The sequence below is a fragment of the Dendrobates tinctorius genome, unplaced genomic scaffold (assembly GCF_039654945.1).
Source record: "Dendrobates tinctorius isolate UK_male_01 unplaced genomic scaffold, ASM3965494v1 ptg000151l, whole genome shotgun sequence".
NCBI lineage: Eukaryota > Metazoa > Chordata > Amphibia > Anura > Dendrobatidae > Dendrobates > Dendrobates tinctorius.
The window spans coordinates 1,456,237-1,476,520 of record NW_027361818.1 but is presented as its reverse complement, the minus strand read 5'-3'; the positions used below and the strand labels follow the sequence as shown (position 1 = coordinate 1,476,520).

The window sequence follows — 20,284 nt, the reverse complement described above, 5'->3', positions numbered from 1 at the left end:
AAGAATGAGATTTAGCAGTATGAAAACTCCAAGAAATATTACTCGATGTTTCCCATGATATTGATGACATCATTTGCAGATAATAGAAATCTATGTATTGGTTGCTGGAAATCCTCTACACCAAATTTCTTTCAGCAATAAAAAGTCAATGAAAGTATTTAAATTGGTTCCAAAAAGACAACTGAGAACCATCAGCAATGCCATATATTTTGATGGCTGCATTTTTAAGACGATGGACTTGAAATCTTCATGTTGGATGAAATCGTGTTCACAGTTTATTGTTTTACCTTTGAAAAGATTGGATTTTGCACATGAAAGATTAGTAAAAGGAAAATATAGTAAAAGCTGGGAATAATAAAACAATACAGATTAATTCCCTGACAGTGTGCGGAAACCAAAGACAATTTTAACCATGAGAAACACGTGGTCAACAAAATCTCTGCATTTCTCAATATACAATCCACTCATCTCCTTCTACTCTTTAATCTCAGACCACTCCTTTCTATTCAGTAAGTCAGTCAAGTTCTCTTGCTCATGGCTGTATCCTACAATAGATATTCATGCGAATTTAGGCCAAAATCTTTTCACAGGCTGTTCTCTGTGTTCACATGGCAAACACATCTGATAAGGTGAGCCTATAATTGGCTGTGATGGCCGCAAATCCCCACACAGGTTCAAATCCTGTTCACAGTGCAGTGTTTTACTTGGTCAAAACTTTGGACCTTCTCGAAAAGAGTAAAATAATATATACAGTATATTATTAAAATGGGCCAAGACATATGAAAATGGGACAATTAAATATATTTGAGTCGAAATCTGTCTCAAGAATGAAATTAACAAGTATGAAAACTTAAAGAAATATTACTAGATGTTTCCCATGATATTGATGACATCATTTGCAGATAATAGAAATCTATGTATTGATAGCTGGAAATCCTCTACACCAAATTTCTTTCAGCAATAAAATGTAAATTAAAGTATTTAAACTGGTTCCAAAAAGACAACTGAGAACCATCAGCAATGCCATATATTTTGATGGCTGCATTTTTAAGACGATGGACTTGAAATCTTCATGTTGGATGAAATCATGTTCAGTTTATTGTATTAGTTTTGAAAAGATTGGATTTTGCTTATGAAAGATTAGTGAAAAGAAAATATAGTAAAAGTTGGGAATAATAAAAAAATGCAGATTAATTCCCTGGCAGTGCGCGGTGTCCAACCACAATTTTAAGCATGAGAAACATGTGGTCAACAAAATCACTGCGTTTCTTAATATACAATCCATTTATCTCCTTCTACTCTTTGATCTCAGACCACTTCTTTCTCTTCAGTAAGTCAGTCTAGTTTTCATGCTCATGGCTTTGTAGTTCAGTAGAGATTCAGGTGAACTTAGACCAAAATCTTCTCACAGGCTCTCCCTCTGTCCTCACATGGCAAAAACATCTAATGAATTCTTCAACAGTTGGCTGTGATGGTCGAGTGTTTAAGGCGTTCGACTCGAAATCCAATGGGGTATCCCTGCACAGGTTCAAATCCTGTTCACAGCGTAGTGTTTTACTTGGTCAAAACTTTGGACCTTCTCGAAAAGAGTAAAATAATATATACAGTATATTATTAAAACGGGCCAAGTGATATGAAAATGGGACAACTTAACATGTTTGACTCGAAATCTGCCTCAAGAATGAGATTTAGCAGTATGAAAACTCCAAGAAATATTACTCGATGTTTCCCATGATATTGATGACATCATTTGCAGATAATAGAAATCTATGTATTGGTTGCTGGAAATCCTCTACACCAAATTTCTTTCAGCAATAAAAAGTCAATGAAAGTATTTAAACTGGTTCCAAAAAGACAACTGAGAACCATCAGCAATGCCATATATTTTGATGGCTGCATTTTTAAGACGATGGACTTGAAATCTTCATGTTGGATGAAATCGTGTTCACAGTTTATTGTTTTACCTTTGCAAAGATTGGATTTTGCACATGAAAGATTAGTGAAAAGAAAATATAGTAGACGCTGGGAATAATAAAACAATGCAGATTAATTCCCTGACAGTGTGTGGAAACCAAAGACAATTTTAACCATGAGAAACATGTGGTCAACAAAATCTCTGCGTTTCTCAATATACAATCCATTCATCTCCTTCTACTCTTTGATCTCAGACCACTCCTTTCTCTTCAGTAAGTCAGTCAAGTTCTCTTGCTCATGGCTGTATCCTAAATAGATATTCATGCGAACTTAGGCCAAAATCTTCTCACAGGCTGTTCTCTGTGTTCACATGGCAAACACATCTGATAAAGTGAGCCTATAATAGGCTGTGATGGCTGCAAATCCACACACAGGTTCAAATCCTCATCACAGTGCAATGTTTTACTTGGTCAAAACTTTGGACCTTCTCGAAAAGAGTAAAATAATATATACAGTATATTATTAAAATGGGCCAAGACATATGAAAATGGGACAACTAAATATGTTTGAGTCGAAATCTGTCTCAAGAATGAAATTAACAAGTATGAAAACTTAAAGAAATATTACTAGATGTTTTCCATGATATTGATGACATCATTTGCAGATAATAGAAATCTATGTATTGATAGCTGGAAATCCTCTACACCAAATATCTTTCAGCAATAAAATGTCAATTAAAGTATTTAAACTGGTTCCAAAAAGACAACTGAGAACCATCAGCAATGCCATATATTTTGATGGCTGCATTTTTAAGACGATGGACTTGAAATCTTCATGTTGGATGAAATCATGTTCAGTTTATTGTATTAGTTTTGAAAAGATTGGATTTTGCTTATCACAGATTAGTGAAAAGAAAATATAGTAAAAGTTGGGAATAATAAAAAAAATGCAGATTAATTCCCTGGCAGTGCGCGGTGTCCAACCACAATTTTAACCATGAGAAACATGTGGTCAACAAAATCACTGCGTTTCTTAATATACAATCCATTTATCTCCTTCTACTCTTTGATCTCAGACCACTTCTTTCTCTTCAGTAAGTCAGTCTAGTTTTCATGCTCATGGCTTTGTAGTTCAGTAGAGATTCAGGTGAACTTAGACCAAAATCTTCTCACAGGCTCTCCCTCTGTGCTCACATGGCAAAAACATCTGATAGTTTATTCAACAGTTGGCTGTGATGGCAGAGTGGTTAAGGTGTTGGACTTGAAATCCAATGGGGTATCCCCGCACAGGTTCAAATCCTGTCCACAGTGCAGTGTTTGACTAGGTCAAAACTTTGGACCTTCTCGAAAAGAGTAAAATAATATATACAGTATATTATTAAAACAGGCCAAGTGATATGAAAATGGGACAACTTAACATGTTTGACTCGAAATCTGCCTCAAGAATGAGATTTAGCAGTATGAAAACTCCAAGAAATATTACTCGATGTTTCCCATGATATTGATGACATCATTTGCAGATAATAGAAATCTATGTATTGGTTGCTGGAAATCCTCTACACCAAATTTCTTTCAGCAATAAAAAGTCAATGAAAGTATTTAAACTGGTTCCAAAAAGACAACTGAGAACCATCAGCAATGCCATATATTTTGATGGCTGCATTTTTAAGACGATGGACTTGAAATCTTCATGTTGGATGAAATCGTGTTCACAGTTTATTGTTTTACCTTTGAAAAGATTGGATTTTGCACATGAAAGATTAGTGAAAAGAAAATATAGTAAAAGCTGGGAATAATAAAACAATGCAGATTAATTCCCTGACAGTGTGTGGAAACCAAAGACAATTTTAACCATGAGAAACATGTGGTCAACAAAATCTCTGCGTTTCTCAATATACAATCCATTCATCTCCTTCTACTCTTTGATCTCAGACCACTCCTTTCTCTTCAGTAAGTCAGTCAAGTTCTCTTGCTCATGGCTGTATCCTACAATAGATATTCATGCGAACTTAGGCCAAAATCTTCTCACAGGCTGTTCTCTGTGTTCACATGGCAAACACATATGATAAAGTGAGCCTATAATAGGCTGTGATGGCTGCAAATCCACACACAGGTTCAAATCCTCATCACAGTGCAATGTTTTACTTGGTCAAAACTTTGGACCTTCTCGAAAAGAGTAAAATAATATATACAGTATATTATTAAAATGGGCCAAGACATATGAAAATGGGACAACTAAATATGTTTGAGTCGAAATCTGTCTCAAGAATGAAATTAACAAGTATGAAAACTTAAAGATATATTACTAGATGTTTTCCATGATATTGATGACATCATTTGCAGATAATAGAAATCTATGTATTGATAGCTGGAAATCCTCTACACCAAATATCTTTCAGCAATAAAATATCAATTAAAGTATTTAAACTGGTTCCAAAAAGACAACTGAGAACCATCAGCAATGCCATATATTTTGATGGCTGCATTTTTAAGACGATGGACTTGAAATCTTCATGTTGGATGAAATCATGTTCAGTTTATTGTATTAGTTTTGAAAAGATTGGATTTTGCTTATCACAGATTAGTGAAAAGAAAATATAGTAAAAGTTGGGAATAATAAAAAAAATGCAGATTAATTCCCTGGCAGTGCGCGGTGTCCAACCACAATTTTAACCATGAGAAACATGTGGTCAACAAAATCACTGCGTTTCTTAATATACAATCCATTTATCTCCTTCTACTCTTTGATCTCAGACCACTTCTTTCTCTTCAGTAAGTCAGTCTAGTTTTCATGCTCATGGCTTTGTAGTTCAGTAGAGATTCAGGTGAACTTAGACCAAAATCTTCTCACAGGCTCTCCCTCTGTGCTCACATGGCAAAAACATCTGATAGTTTATTCAACAGTTGGCTGTGATGGCCGTGTGGTTAAGGTGTTGGACTTGAAATCCAATGGGGTATCCCCGCACAGGTTCAAATCCTGTCCACAGTGCAGGGTTTTACTAGGTCAAAACTTTGGACCTTCTCGAAAAGAGTAAAATAATATATGCAGTATATTATTAAAACGGGCCAAGTGATATGAAAATGGGACAACTTAACATGTTTGACTCAAAATCTGCGTCAAGAATGAGATTTAGCAGTATGAAAACTCCAAGAAATATTACTCGATCCTCTACACCAAATTTCTTTCAGCAATAAAAAGTCAATGAAAGTATTTAAACTGGTTCCAAAAAGACAACTGATAACCATCAGCAATGCCATATATTTTGATGGCTGCATTTTTAAGACGATGGACTTGAAATCTTCATGTTGGATGAAATCGTGTTCACAGTTTATTGTTTTACCTTTGAAAAGATTAGATTTTGCACATGAAAGATTAGTGAAAAGAAAATATAGTAAAAGCTGGGAATAATAAAACAATACAGATTAATTCCGTGACAGTGTGCGGAAACCAAAGACAATTTTAACCATGAGAAACACGTGGTCAACAAAATCTCTGCGTTTCTCAATATACAATCCACTCATCTCCTTCTACTCTTTAATCTCAGACCACTCCTTTCTATTCAGTAAGTCAGTCAAGTTCTCTTGCTCATGGCTGTATCCTACAATAGATATTCATGCGAATTTAGGCCAAAATCTTTTCACAGGCTGTTCTCTGTGTTCACATGGCAAACACATCTGATAAGGTGAGCCTATAATTGGCTGTGATGGCCGCAAATCCCCACACAGGTTCAAATCCTGTTCACAGTGCAGTGTTTTACTTGCTCAAAACTTTGGACCTTCTCGAAAAGAGTAAAATAATATATACAGTATATTATTAAAATGGGCCAAGACATATGAAAATGGGACAATTAAATATATTTGAGTCGAAATCTGTCTCAAGAATGAAATTAACAAGTATGAAAACTTAAAGAAATATTACTAGATGTTTCCCATGATATTGATGACATCATTTGCAGATAATAGAAATCTATGTATTGATAGCTGGAAATCCTCTACACCAAATATCTTTCAGCAATAAAATGTCAATTAAAGTATTTAAACTGGTTCCAAAAAGACAACTGAGAACCATCAGCAATGCCATATATTTTGATGGCTGCATTTTTAAGACGATGGACTTGAAATCTTCATGTTGGATGAAATCATGTTCAGTTTATTGTATTAGTTTTGAAAAGATTGGATTTTGCTTATGAAAGATTAGTGAAAAGAAAATATAGTAAAAGTAGGGAATAATAAAAAAAGCAGATTAATTCCCTGGCAGTGCGCGGTGTCCAACCACAATTTTAAGCATGAGAAACATGTGGTCAACAAAATCACTATTTTGATGGCTGCATTTTTAAGACGATGGACTTGAAATCTTCATGTTGGATGAAATCGTGTTCACAGTTTATTGTTTTACCTTTGAAAAGATTGGATTTTGCACATGAAAGATTAGTGAAAAGAAAATATAGTAGACGCTGGGAATAATAAAACAATGCAGATTAATTCCCTGACAGTGTGTGGAAACCAAAGACAATTTTAACCATGAGAAACATGTGGTCAACAAAATCTCTGCATTTCTCAATATACAATCCATTCATCTCCTTCTACTCTTTGATCTCAGACCACTCGTTTCTCTTCAGTAAGTCAGTCAAGTTCTCTTGCTCATGGCTGTATCCTAAATAGATATTCATGCGAACTTAGGCCAAAATCTTCTCACAGGCTGTTCTCTGTGTTCACATGGCAAACACATCTGATAAAGTGAGCCTATAATTGGCTGTGATGGCCGCAAATCCCCACACATGTTCAAATCCTGATCACAGTGCAATAATTTACTTGGTCAAAACTTTGGACCTTCTCGAAAAGAGTAAAATAATATATACAGTATATTATTAAAATGGGACAAGACATATGAAAATGGGACAACTAAATATGTTTGAGTCGAAATCTGTCTCAAGAATGAAATTAACAAGTATGAAAACTTAAAGAAATATTACTAGATGTTTCCCATGATATTGATGACATCATTTGCAGATAATAGAAATCTATGTATTGATAGCTGGAAATCCTCTACAACAAATATCTTTCAGCAATAAAATGTCAATTAAAGTATTTAAACTGGTTCCAAAAAGACAACTGAGAACCATCAGCAATGCCATATATTTTGATGGCTGCATTTTTAAGACGATGGACTTGAAATCTTCATGTTGGATGAAATCGTGTTCATTGTTTAACCTTTGACATCCCAAGCATGACATCACACTCCCTAGGAAGAAGGTAATGCCACTGTGGTGACCGTACTCCTGGGGGCGACACAAGTGCACTGATGCCCAGCCACTGCTCGATGAATCTGCTGGTACATTGACCCAGACCACTACATTCCCCTCGCATGCTACATGACCTGAATCTGACCCTGATGAAACTCAGGTTACCCTTCCCATATACAGTTCCATCTTACACGGTGACAAAGAGGAAGCTGCAGATGAAAGTGCAGGTTCGGCCCACCCGCCATCAGACACACCACCGTACTATCAGAGGCCCTGTGCCAGTGCCGTCGCCAACGAGTGGGCCCCCCCTGCTTGCCCAGGATCACAGCACTTGCAAAGTTGAAATACTGTGCAGTGAGATGGAAGATGGGGACGACGAGGAGTCCAGACAAGTACAGGGATTCCCTAGCGAGGAGACTTATTTGATTGTTTTCAATGTTGGGACAGCAATTTTTGGGGAGCACTATACTCTGGAGAATGATAGATGGGGCCCACCATACACTGGAACATTCCAAAGGTGGACATCAGACACTGGAGCAGCATTTACAGGGCCCATTATACACTAGAGCATTAGAAATGGGGCCCATTATGTTTGGAGCATTATTTGGGCCCATAAGACAGTGGAGCTTCATCCATGGGGACCAACATATACTGTAGCATTATGTGGAGCTCATCATATACTGTTTCAAACATTATATGGGACCAATGATTCTGTATGGAGAAATAGATGGGCCTCGTCATGAGATGTAAAAAGTGAGGTATTTTTCATTGTACTATACCGCTATTTCTCTGCCGTATCGGAGCACGATGAGTTGTGGTATGTGTTAAAGGGGCGCTCTTTCCCCCAGGGCACATGAAAACCTGGAGCCAGCCCTCCCCCCCACAGTCTGTAGCCAAATAACCCCCATTTTTCAGTGCGTAACTTGTATTATGAAGTTAATTAAGGTTGACAAGCTTAAGTAAGAAGAATTGATGCTTTTGGCATTCAAATGGGCACTGTTGGTCTGTTTCCTGTCCTCCTCTCACTGCCGACTTTTATTCCCCATTGACTTACATTGGGTTTCGTGTTTTGGGACGACCCCGACTTTTCCCTATAATCGGACGATCTTGCTCGACCCGACTTTTGGAAAAGTCGGGTTTCACGAAACGAAACGCGACTCTAAAAAACCAAAAGTCGCTCAACTCTACCAGTCAGTTAATACCAACATACAGTGCCCAAATAATATGTGTATTCAGTGCCTAAATATTACAAAGCAGGTATTACCAACCAAAATATTGCATGTTGATTAAAATGATTGAAAAATGCAATGCAATAAGAGGCAAACAGAACACTGCATCTACTCATCTACTCCATAATAGCAGATATGGGGATATTTACACTAATTTTTTGTTTGGCCTCACTTGGAATTTTTATTCTTACTCTCCTGCCCTGCATGATAAAATACATGGTGTCTTTCAAAAGTACAATTTGCCATACAAAATATGCCCTCACATGGCTATTTAAACAGAAGAATCCAAAAGTTATAGCTCTTGGAAGAAAGGCAGGAGAAAAGAAAAATGGAAAAATGGAAAATGAGAAGAGATGAAAAACGGTCACCATAGCCACCCCAAACCAAAGACAGGGCACTGCCAGGATTTGAACTCACAGTCTCCTGTTATACTATTTTTTCTGAAGGTAGCTGCATCTGGTGCTGTGGCTTAGTTGGTTAAAGCTCCTGTCTAGTAAATGGGAGATTCTGTGTTTGGATCCCAGCAGTGCCTAGTCATTTACTTACTTCCCCATTGTCTTCAAACTAGAGTTGAGTGATTTTGGTCTGATTGGGTTTCGTGAAAAACTTTGAACCGGACGAAACTCAGACATTTTTTGCCCTAGTCGAACCAGTTTCTTCCGACTCAAATTTTGTTTCATTCGGGTTTCACGAAACCCGGTCCGACCAAAGTCGCTCAACTCTACTTCACACAAGTAAATTGTTTTGGACAGTTGGCTTGTGTTCATTTTATTTATTTTAATGGCTTTCGACTCGATCTTGAGCCATGGTGACTTGATGCCTGATTACTCTGTAGAAAGACTGATCTTGTGTAAACCTAGATAGGTCCACCAAGGTCTTCTCCACCATTATCTTGATAGTTTCAACCATGGGGTTGCTCGTTTTCTTTTTTTATTTTGCCGTGTATACATTATATAGTCAATATTTAATTTAATATTTAAGTTTTTCATGTAAAATCCATTTTATCTTTGGATTTGTGTTTTTTTTCAGTCTGTAAAGTGGAGTAATACTCTGACAGCATTGTTCCCAGCAGTGTCCTGGGAGTCAGAGATGCTTCCAGGGGTCTTCCCCATGCTGTCCCCATTCCATTTGAGCGCTGTTTCCATCTCAGTGATTTTCCTGCCCCCTCCGCCCTCCTGTTAGGGACTTTGGGGAAAATGCTTGAGCTCCCATTGACTTCCATTATAGTCGGTGCTCGAGTTGAGCCAGACCCAGCGTTCGACCTGCTCGATTCCAGTTCCGAGCACTGGAGCATTTTAGTGCTCGATCATCACTAGAGGTCATCAATAAAAAGAATATTCATATGTCAATCTGCCCCCAACATTTGTGAAATCCTTATGGGGCACAATGTGTGGACTAAATAAATAGCAGAATCCAAAATAAAAGGCAAGGCATAAATAAATAAAAAAATAAATATAAATATAAAAATTAAAACGAGGAGATACTTCCAGTGTAAATCGCTGTTTCTAGTCTCGGTCATGTTGAAAAAAATATGTTCAATATCTTAAAACATTTTTTAACGGAAAAAGGGAAAGCAATTTAAAATGTTTTCTAGCTGTCTTTTGTGGTCATGAGAAAAAATAAAAATATTAAATAATGGGAAATAGATAATATTTATTTGTCTGTACATTTTTATATGAATAAGTTTTATATTTAAGTGAGGAAGAAAGCGTGACCTGAAAGCATACATAACATTACCAATTAGAAAAAAAGATTACTGGCAGTGGTGGGATTCGAACCCACACCCCAAAAGAGACTGGAGGTTTAGTCTAGGACCTTAGATCACTCAGCCATGCTACCTTTGGCTGTGTGGTGTAATGGTTAGCACTCTGGACTCTGAATACAGCTATCCGAGATCAAATCTCGGTGGGACCTGTGTGTTTTGCTTAACTTTATAATTTTTTGATTTTATCATTCACAAATCTCAGTACTACAAACTGGTAATACTCAGAAGTAGGGAAATTGTCATCATTTTGTCAGTTTTAAGATTTCTGATGAAATATGAATAAATGAGAATTTCAGCAAATGTATTTTAATGGCAAAAATTACATTACAAGTCTTACAGGATAAGACTTTGCCCACAAACTGCAACGTTGCCCGCCTTCAGAATCCTCCTGGGTGGAGAAAAAAAAATGTTATGAAGAAGAAGCAGAGAGTGGTGGTCATGGGGGATTCCCTGTTGAGAGGAACAGAGGCCGCTATCTGCAGACCGGATATAACTTCAAGAGAAATGTGCTGTCTTCAGGTGCAAAAATTAAAAATGTGTCTGACAGGATATCAGGACTCTTCAGACCTACAGATGACTACCCATTCCTGCTACTACATGTGGGGACAAGTGACACCGCAAGAAATGACCTGGAAACCATCTGCAGAGACTTTGCAGTGACCCCCGGTGGATGGCCATGGAACAAGGAGGTGGAATAAGATTCTACAGGTGAACAACTGGCCACGTCAATGGTGCCGTCAGCAAGGATTCGGATTTCAGGATCACGGAGTGAATTACCTAGATGATGGACTACTTGCTAGAGATGGGGTGCACCTTACGAAGACTGAAAAACATGTATTTGGAAGTCACCTTGCTACACTCATCAGGAAAGCTTTAAACTAGAACAATGTTAGAAGACAAGCAAATGGCCAGAAAAAGCCATACACCTGACAAATGCTATTGAGAACTCTGCTATTAGAAGTGGAAAGGAAGAACAAAGAAAGAATCTGAATAATAAAAATATTGGAGAAAGAGAAACCAATCACAAACTAAAATGTTTCTATACTCATGCACAAAGCATGGGCAACAAACAAGGAGAACTGGAACTACTAACGCAGGAAAAGAAATATGATGTCATTGGAATCACTGAAACTTGGTGGGACAATACACATGATTGGATTACAAGGCTAGAAGGATACAACTTATATTCTAGAAACAGACTTGATAAATGAGGAGGAGGTGTCGCATTGTATGTTAGAAATGCGTATATCTGCACAGAGATTGAGGCTTCAGAGACTGGGAGTTCTGTGGAAACTGTTTGGGTAAGAATACAAGGACAGAACAATGGAAAGGACACCATTGTAGGCATTTACTACAGGCCGCCTGTGCAAGCTGAGGATATGGTTGAACTCTTTATGCATCAAATGGCCAAGTTCTCCTAAAATTATGACAAATTTGTCATGGGAGATTTCAACTATCCAGACATTTGTTTGGAATCTCTCTCAGGCAAAACCTACAGGTCATGGAAATTCTTATCCTCTCTTGCTGACAACTTTATCTTCCAAAAGGTAGGGGAGAAAACAAGGGGAACTGCTACCTTGGATCTAATCCTTATAAACAGGGAGGAAATGGTTGAGGAGGTAAAAGTGGCTGGGACCCTAAGAGATAGCGACCATGCTATTTTAGAATTTTGGATAACTAGAGGAGGAAGACCTGTGAAGACTCGGACGTCAAGGTTAGATTTCAGAAAGGCAGATTATAAGGGATTCAGAAAGAGAATTGGAGGGATCCAATGGCTGGATATCCTTAAGGACAGAAATGTCTAGGAAGGATGGGAAATCTTGAAAAATGAAATTCTCAAAGACAATTGTTAACAATTCCGAAAAGGAAGGCAAATTTTCAACGGATGAGAGATGATCTTGGTGCAATTAACTGGGACGATATCCTGAGACAAAAATACACAAAGAAAATGGAAGACATTTATTAGCATCCTGAATAGGACCTGTGCACAATATGTACTGTATGGGAATAAACATGCTAGAAATAGGAAGAAACCGCTATGGCTAAATAGAGCTGTAAGGGGTGCAATAAGAGATAAAAATAAAGCATTTAGAGAATTAAAGCATGAACGTAGTGGTGAGGCATTAAATAAATACAGAAAATTAAATAAATTCTGTAAAAAGCAAATCAAAACAGCAAAGATTGAGACAGAGAGACTCATTGCCAGAGAAAGTAAAAATGATCCCAAAATATTCTTTAACTGCATAAATAGTAAGAAACTAAAAAAATGATAGTGTTGGCCCCCTTAAAATAGTCTGGGTGAAATGGAGGATGAGGATGAGGAAAAAGCCAATATGCTAAATGACTTTTTTTCAACAGTATTTACACAAGTAAATCCCATGACAGATAACATGATCAGGGATAAAAATTCTCCATTAAATGTCACCTGCCTAACACAGCAGGAAATACGGCGGCGTCTAAAAATCACTAAAATTGACAAATCCCCAGGCCCGAATGGGATACACCCCCGAGTACTGCAGGAATTAAGCACAGTCATTGATAGACCATTATTTTTAATCTTTAAAGATTCCATAATAACAGGGTCTGTACCAGAGGACTGGCGTATAGCAAATGTGGTGCCAATATTCAAAAAGGGGACAAAAACTGAACTTGGAAATTATAGGCCAGTAAGTTTAAAATCAACTGTGGGTAAAATCCTTGAGGGTTTTCTAAGAGATACTATACTGGAGTATCTGGAGAAGAATAACCTTATGACCCAATATTAACATGGGTTTACAAGGGACCGTTCTTGTCAGACTAATCTGATAAGCTTTTATGAAGAGGTAAGTTCCGGACTGAACCAAGGGAATGTAGTGGACATGGTGTACATGGACTTTTCAAAAGCTTTTGATACAGTGCCACAAAAAAGGTTGATACATAAAATGAGAACAATGGGGATGGGGAAAATTTGTGTAGGTGGGTTAAGAGCTGGCTCAGGGATAGGAAACAAAGGGTGGTTATTAATGGAGCACACTCGGACTGGGTCACGGTTAGCAGTGGGGTACCACAGGGGTCAGTTTTTGGGCCCGCTTCTTTTTAACATATTTTTTTCAATATTTGCAGATGACACTAAACTTTGCAGGGTAATCAATACAGAGGAGGACAATTTTATATTACAGGAGGATTTATGTAAACTTGAAGCTTGGGCTGATAAATGGCAAATGAGCTTTAATGGGGATACATGTAAGGTCATGCACTTGGGTAGAACAAACAAGATGTATAATTATCTGCTTAATTGTAAAACACTGGGCAAAACAGTCACTGAAAAAGACCTGGGTGTATGGGTGGACGACAAACCCACATTTAGTGGCCAGTGTCAGGCAGCTGCTGCAAAGGCAAATAAAATAATGGGATGCATTAAAAGAGGCAGAGATGCTCATGAGGAGAACATAATTTTACCTCTATATAAGTCACTAGTGTGACCACACTTAGAATACTGTGTACAGTTCTGGTCTCCGGTGTATAAGAAAGACATAGCTGAAATGGAGCGGGTGCAGAGAAGAGCGACCAAGGTTATGAGGGAACTAGGGGGTCTGCAATACCAAGACAGATTATTACACTTGGGGTTATTTAGTTTGGAGAATCGAAGCCTTAGGGGTGATCTTATTACAATGTATAAATATATGCGGGACAATACCAAGACCTTTCTAATGATCTTTTAACTCTTAGACCTGTGACGGGGACAAGGGGGCATCCTCTACGTCTGGAGGAAAGAAGGTTTAAGCATACTCACAGACGCGGATTCTTTACTGTAAGAGCAGTGAGACTATGGAACTCTCTGCCATATGATGTTCTAATGAGTGATTACCTACTAAAATTTAAGAAGAGACTGGATGCCTTTCTTGAAAATTATAATATTACAGGGTATATACACTAGTTTCCTTAATATTGCATTGATCCAGGGAGCTAGTCTGATTGCCGTATGTGCAGTCGGGAAGGAATTTTTTTCCCCAATGTGAAGCTTACTGTTTGCCACATGGGGTTTTTTGTTTTTTGCCTTCCTCTGGATCAACATGTTAGGGCAAGTTAGGATACGATATGGGTTGAACTAGATGGACTTAAAGTCTCCCTTCAACCTTAATAACTATGTTACTCTTACTTTGTAAGAGGGAAGAATAGGAAGCATTTAAGGAAACCAGGATGGATGAACATAGAACTTAAGCACATGCTAAAAAGAAAGAAAGAAATGTTTACAAAATGGAAAGAGGGAGGCATATCTAAAGAAGAAAAAATAATGCTGTCTGCAGAACCTGCAGGGCACAAATCAGATTACTAAAGCTGACAATGAACTGAGGCTTGCAAGAGATGTTGAACGCAATAATAAAGGATTTTGGGGATATGTCAAAAGTAAAAGAAAAGTCAAAGATGCTATAGGATTTTTACAGGATGAAAATGATGAAATGGTAAGCCAGGATGTTGAGAAGGCCGAACTTTTAAATTCCTATTTTGCATCTGTTTTCTCTCAGAAAGGAAATGTAACATCAACTGTTCTTCACTGTCCTATTAAGGGAATAGAAGAATCCAGGATGTCTATAAACAGAAAGATAGTGAGGAAACACTTAGCTAACCTAAATGAATTCATGTCTCCCGGTCCAGATGAATTACACCCCAGAGTACTGAAGGAGATAGCAGAAGAAATTTTTGAACCCCTCTCCATAATCTTTGAAATTTCTTGGAGAACAGGAGAAGTCCCAGAAGACTGGAGAAGGGCAAATGTTGTTCCTATCTTCAAAAAGGGGAAGAAGGTGGACCCAGGCAACTATAGGCCGGTGAGTCTGACTTCTATACCAGGAAGATCTTTGAGCAAACTATTAAACAACATGTTTGTACGTACCTAGATAAGAATGAAGTGATTAAACAGAGTCAGCATGGGTTTGTAACTAATAAGTCATGTCAGACTAACTTAATTTCCTTCTATGACAGAATCGCTGATTGTGTGGAACAGGGAAATGCTGTAGATATGGTATATCTTGACTTCAGCAAAGCATTTGACAAAGTATCTCACACAATCCGTAAATGGCTGCACATCCAGCTGGAAGAATGTCTCAAGTGGGGTACCACAGGGCTCTCTCCTGGGCCCTGTATTGTTCAACATCTTTGTCAGCGATTTAGATGAAGGAATTGAGGGTAAAGTGATTAAATTTGCTGATGACACAAAGCTCGGAGGGATAGCTAATACTAGAGAAGAGAGAGTATTCAAAATGACATAAATAAACTGGAGCAGTGGGCAGCAACTAGCAGAATGTTTTTTAACAGGGAAAAATGCAATGTACTACATCTGGGCAATAAAAATGAAAAAAGCATATACAGAATGGGAGGAATAGGGCTAAGCAACAGAACATGTGAAAAAGACTTGGATATACTAATAGATCACAGACTGAATATGAGTCAACAGTGTGATGCAGCAGCAAAAAAGGCAAATGCAATTCTAGGATGTATTAACAGAAGCATACAGTTTAGATCACGTGAAGTCATTATTGCTCTCTACTCCTCTTTGGTCACACCTCATCTGGAATACTGTGTCCAGTTTTGGGCACCACATTTTAAAAAAGACATCAACAAACTGGAGCAAGTTCAGAAAAGAGTGACCAGAATGGTGACCGGTCTGCAAACCCTGTCTTATGAGGAAAGGTTGCAGGATTTGGGAATGTTTAGCTTGCAAAAGAGAAGACTGAGAGGAGACTTAATAGCTGTCTACAAATATCTCAAGGGCTGTCACATTGTAGAAGGATCATCTTTATTCTCATTTCCACAAGGAAAGACTAGAAGCAATGGGATGAAACTGAATGGGAGGAGACACAGATTAGATATTAGAAAAAACTTTTTGACAGTTAGAGTGATCAATGAATGGAACAGGCTGCCACGAGAGGTGGTGAGTTCTCCTTCAATAGAAGTCTTCAAACAGAGGCTGGTCAAACATCTGTCTGGGATAAATTAGCGAATCCTGCTTTGAACAGGGGGTTGGACCAGATGGCCCAGGAGGTCCCTTCCAACTCTACGATTCTATGATTCTATGATTCTACATTATCAATTAAGAATACAGTTGATGAGTCTGTTAAATAATTCATGGGAGGCCATAGTGATAAAACAGAAAAGGGAATGGAATTTAAATTGATTTTTAGCATTCATTTGTGGTCATAAAATTAAAAAAAGGAAATAATGTGAAAATAGATATATCTAATATATAAAGCTCAAAGTGTGTATGTATGTATGTATGTATGTATGTGTGTGTGTATGTGAGTGTGTGTGTATGTCCGGGATAGGCATCCGCACCGTCACAGCTACAGCCACAAAACTTGGCACAGTCACACGTCTGGACCCCGAGAGCGTCCTAAGCTATGTTGTGAGGCAAAATTTTAACCCCGCGCATTCCAATTCACCAACAATTTTGCCCCTATCTACATACTGGTGAAAAAGTGTGTGCGCGTCAAGCCCCGACCCTCATTATGATGTCACAATGGTTGCCATGGAGACGCTGATGTCATCAAGCCCCGCCGCTCATTCTCATGTCATAATGGTTGACTATGGGATGGAGGATGTGTGATGGGTATATGGGCACTGGACTGTGGGATGGAGGATGTGTGATGGGTATATGGGCACGGGCCTATGAGATGGTTGATATGTATGATGGGTATATGGGCACGGGAATATGGGATTGAGGATGTTTGATGGGTATATGGGCACTGGACTAGGGGATTGAGGATATGTATGATGGATATATGGGCACGGGACTATGGGATGGAGGATGTGTGATGGGTATATGGGCACTCGACTATGGGATGGAGGATATGTGTGATGGGTATATGGGCACGGGCCTATGGGATCGTGGATATGTATGATGGTTATATGGGCCCGGGACTATGGGATGGAGGATAATTATAATTTGCTATAACTAACCACAGTTAGTTACTATGCCCGGGCAGCGCCGGCGTCTTCAGCTAGTATCTTTATATTTTCATATAAATAATTTGATATTAAATTGTGAAGAGACTGGCAGGAAAACACACATAACATTACCAAATATAAATTATTATTTATGACAATGGTTAATAAGTCACGATATATTGAAAAAAAAAAAAACTACTTGCCAGTAGTGGGATTCGAACCCACACCCCCAAAGAAACTGAAGCTTCAGCTATAGCTATCCATTGTGCCATCTTACAAGGAAATAATTGCTAATTCTGTGCTAATGTATAGTAATTATGGAATTCAGCATGTAATATCCTGACTGTCAGGCCTCTGCTATGTGATCACAGACATTGTCATATTAATGATGGATCTTCATGTTCATTCTTTATTGGCTGGTGTGAATGTGAGATAAAGTGTATTTCTGTGCAGTGGACACTAAGCAAAATATGGGGCTACAATGATCCTCCTCACACTTCACTGACTTCTGTCTCTGATAGATGGGAGTATACCTGACACCGGTGTAGGACCTCCCCCTTAGTGACATCACCTCCATGGGGGAGAAAAAAAAAGCTCTCGCCTATTCAATAGACACACAAGACACAGATAACAGGGTGATCAAGTTTCAAATAATAAAATCGATTGTCTGTGTTCTTTTAGTCATTACACTGTATATTGTACCGCTTGGATTTGCTCTTTTTAGCTATATCTTGTGCGTCTATTGAATAGGTGAGAGCTTTGTTTCTCCCATATGGAGGTGATGTCATGAATGGGTAGGTCCTACATCGGTGTCAGGTATATGGACCTCATCATTCCCTTTCTCCCTCAGGACCCGTAGAAGCGCCCAATGCGCCAAACATCCATTGAGCTTCACATTGGACTCTCCTGCCTTTGATGTTTTAAGGAACTTTAATAAAGTGGACTTTTTAATGGGATGCTGAGTGCCACCCTTGCTTCTCTTTTCACGGACTTTGCATGCTTAACTCCCTCTTTTTAAAGTTTTCTCAAAATTTAGTCCCTTCTTCTCATCTATCTCCATTACCTCCATAAGATAATCCTTTAATCGTCCCACCATGGGGAAATTCAGAGTATTACAGCATGTAACCGCGAAAAAAATCCGAACAACAAACGTTCAATATTACAAATAAAATTAATATTTTATTCACAAAAATAGCAATATACAAACTGAATGGTGGACAAATACCAAATAATGGGGCCAAAAAACTAGGAATCCAATAAACACCACAATGAAAAATATATGATAATACATGAGTGCCAACAATAAAATTGTAAGTGTTTACAAAAAAAGTACTACAAAGCAAAAATATATATAATCGAAAATACAATGTAATAAATATTTAACCAGGTATAAAAAATAATACACAATAATATATTCATAAAGTGCAAAGTGCACAGATACGTGAAAAAAGAAATCACAAAAATATCTAAATATATGTGCCAGCATGTAGGATAAAGCCACAATAGCCGTTTTAAAGGTACCTAACAAATAAGTGTAATGCCATAAATAGAAAAATATTAATAATAAATATGCTGAAAAGCAGAAATATAGGCTTATAAAACGCCAGAATATAAATATATGCCATTAATGAACAATCAATAATGTAGAAGCAAATGCAAACCTAAAAGATATAAGGTACAATGACCACTAAAGACGCTTCACTAAAATGCATGGTGCCAAAAATTCCAGCTGGATGAATCAAACCAATGTCCCTTAATTACCTGGTATATGCGGTGGAGGATTCCTAGGATACGCCCGACCCCGACGCGCGTTTCGGCGTCTGCCTTCGTCAGGGGGTCACCTGACGAAGGCAGATGCCGAAACGCGCGTCGGGGTCGGGCGTATCCTAGGAATCCTCCACCGCATATACCAGGTAATTAAGGGACATTGGTTTGATTCATCCAGCTGGAATTTTTGGCGCCATGCATTTTAGTGAAGCGTCTTTAGTGATCATTGTACCTTATATCTTTTAGGTTTGCATTTGCTTCTACATTATTAATTGTTCATTAATGGCATATATTTATATTCTGGCGTTTTATAAGCCTATATTTCTGCTTTTCAGCATATTTATTATTAATATTTTTCTATTTATGGCATTACACTTATTTGTTAGGTACCTTTAAAACGGCTATTGTGGCTTTATCCTACATGCTGGCACATATATTTAGATATTTTTGTGATTTCTTTTTTCACATATCTATGCACTTTGCAGTTTATGAATATATTATTGTGTATTATTTTATATACCTGGTTAAATATTTATTACATTGTATTTTCGATTATATATATTTTTGCTTTGTAGTACTTTTTTTGTAAACACTTACAATTTTATTGTTGGCACTCATGTATTATCATATATTTTTCATTGTGGTGTTTATTGGATTCCTAGTTTTTTAGCCCTATTATTTGGTATTTGTCCACCATTCATTTTGTATATTGCTATTTTTGTGAATAAAATATTAATTTTATTTGTAATATTGGACGTTTGTTGTTCAGATTTTTTTCGCTGTTACATGATTTTTGTTCCGATGTGTCCTTCTTCTTATTTAGTCCAATTGTGCATAGTATTTTGATAATCATTGATTATATTCTACTTTATATATATATTCTACGGAGATTGCACAGGTGTCTTGAATTTTTGTTATACTTAGAGCATTACAGCAGCAAGGCAGTAACAAGTACAGATACAGATGCATAAAGGCATTACATTGACAGTAGGTAGGTACATATATGAAAAAAAAAATGTAACCGGACTGTCACAACTTTGGATCTATCAGTTCTCTGGGTCGTTCTCCGTTTTGGACAGAGAAGGTTATACAGCCTAACTGCAGCAGGAAGGAAGGACTTTCGATAGCGCTCCCTCTCACATTTAGGATGAAGTAGCCAGTCACTGACAGTACTGCACATCTTTGTCACGGTCTCATGCATGGGATGGGAATCATTCTGCACCATGTAGCTCACCTTGGCCAGTATCCTCCTGTCGCCTACTTCCTGAACTGGATCAAGGGGGCATCCCAGGACAGAGCTGGCCCTTCTAATCAGTTTGTCCAGCCTATTCCTGTCCCTGGTTGATATGCCACTACCCCAGCACGCCACACCAAAGAAGATGACTGATGCCACAACAGAGTTGAAGAAGGATGCAAGGAGTGCCCCTCTAACTCCAAAGGCTC

At 37.9% G+C, this 20,284-nt stretch overlaps 3 non-coding genes across 3 annotated transcripts; all 3 read left to right on the top strand.

Moving 5' to 3' along the window:
• Positions 1 to 1,465: 1,465 nt before the first annotated feature.
• Positions 1,466 to 1,547, top strand: TRNAS-CGA (transfer RNA serine (anticodon CGA)). The gene has a single exon. It is a non-coding gene; the product is annotated as a tRNA-Ser (tRNA).
• A 1,595-nt stretch (positions 1,548 to 3,142) lies between these two features.
• On the top strand, positions 3,143 to 3,224 carry TRNAS-UGA (transfer RNA serine (anticodon UGA)). The gene has a single exon. It is a non-coding gene; the product is annotated as a tRNA-Ser (tRNA).
• Positions 3,225 to 4,820: 1,596 nt separating this feature from the next.
• On the top strand, positions 4,821 to 4,902 carry TRNAS-UGA (transfer RNA serine (anticodon UGA)). The gene has a single exon. It is a non-coding gene; the product is annotated as a tRNA-Ser (tRNA).
• Positions 4,903 to 20,284: the final 15,382 nt, after the last annotated feature.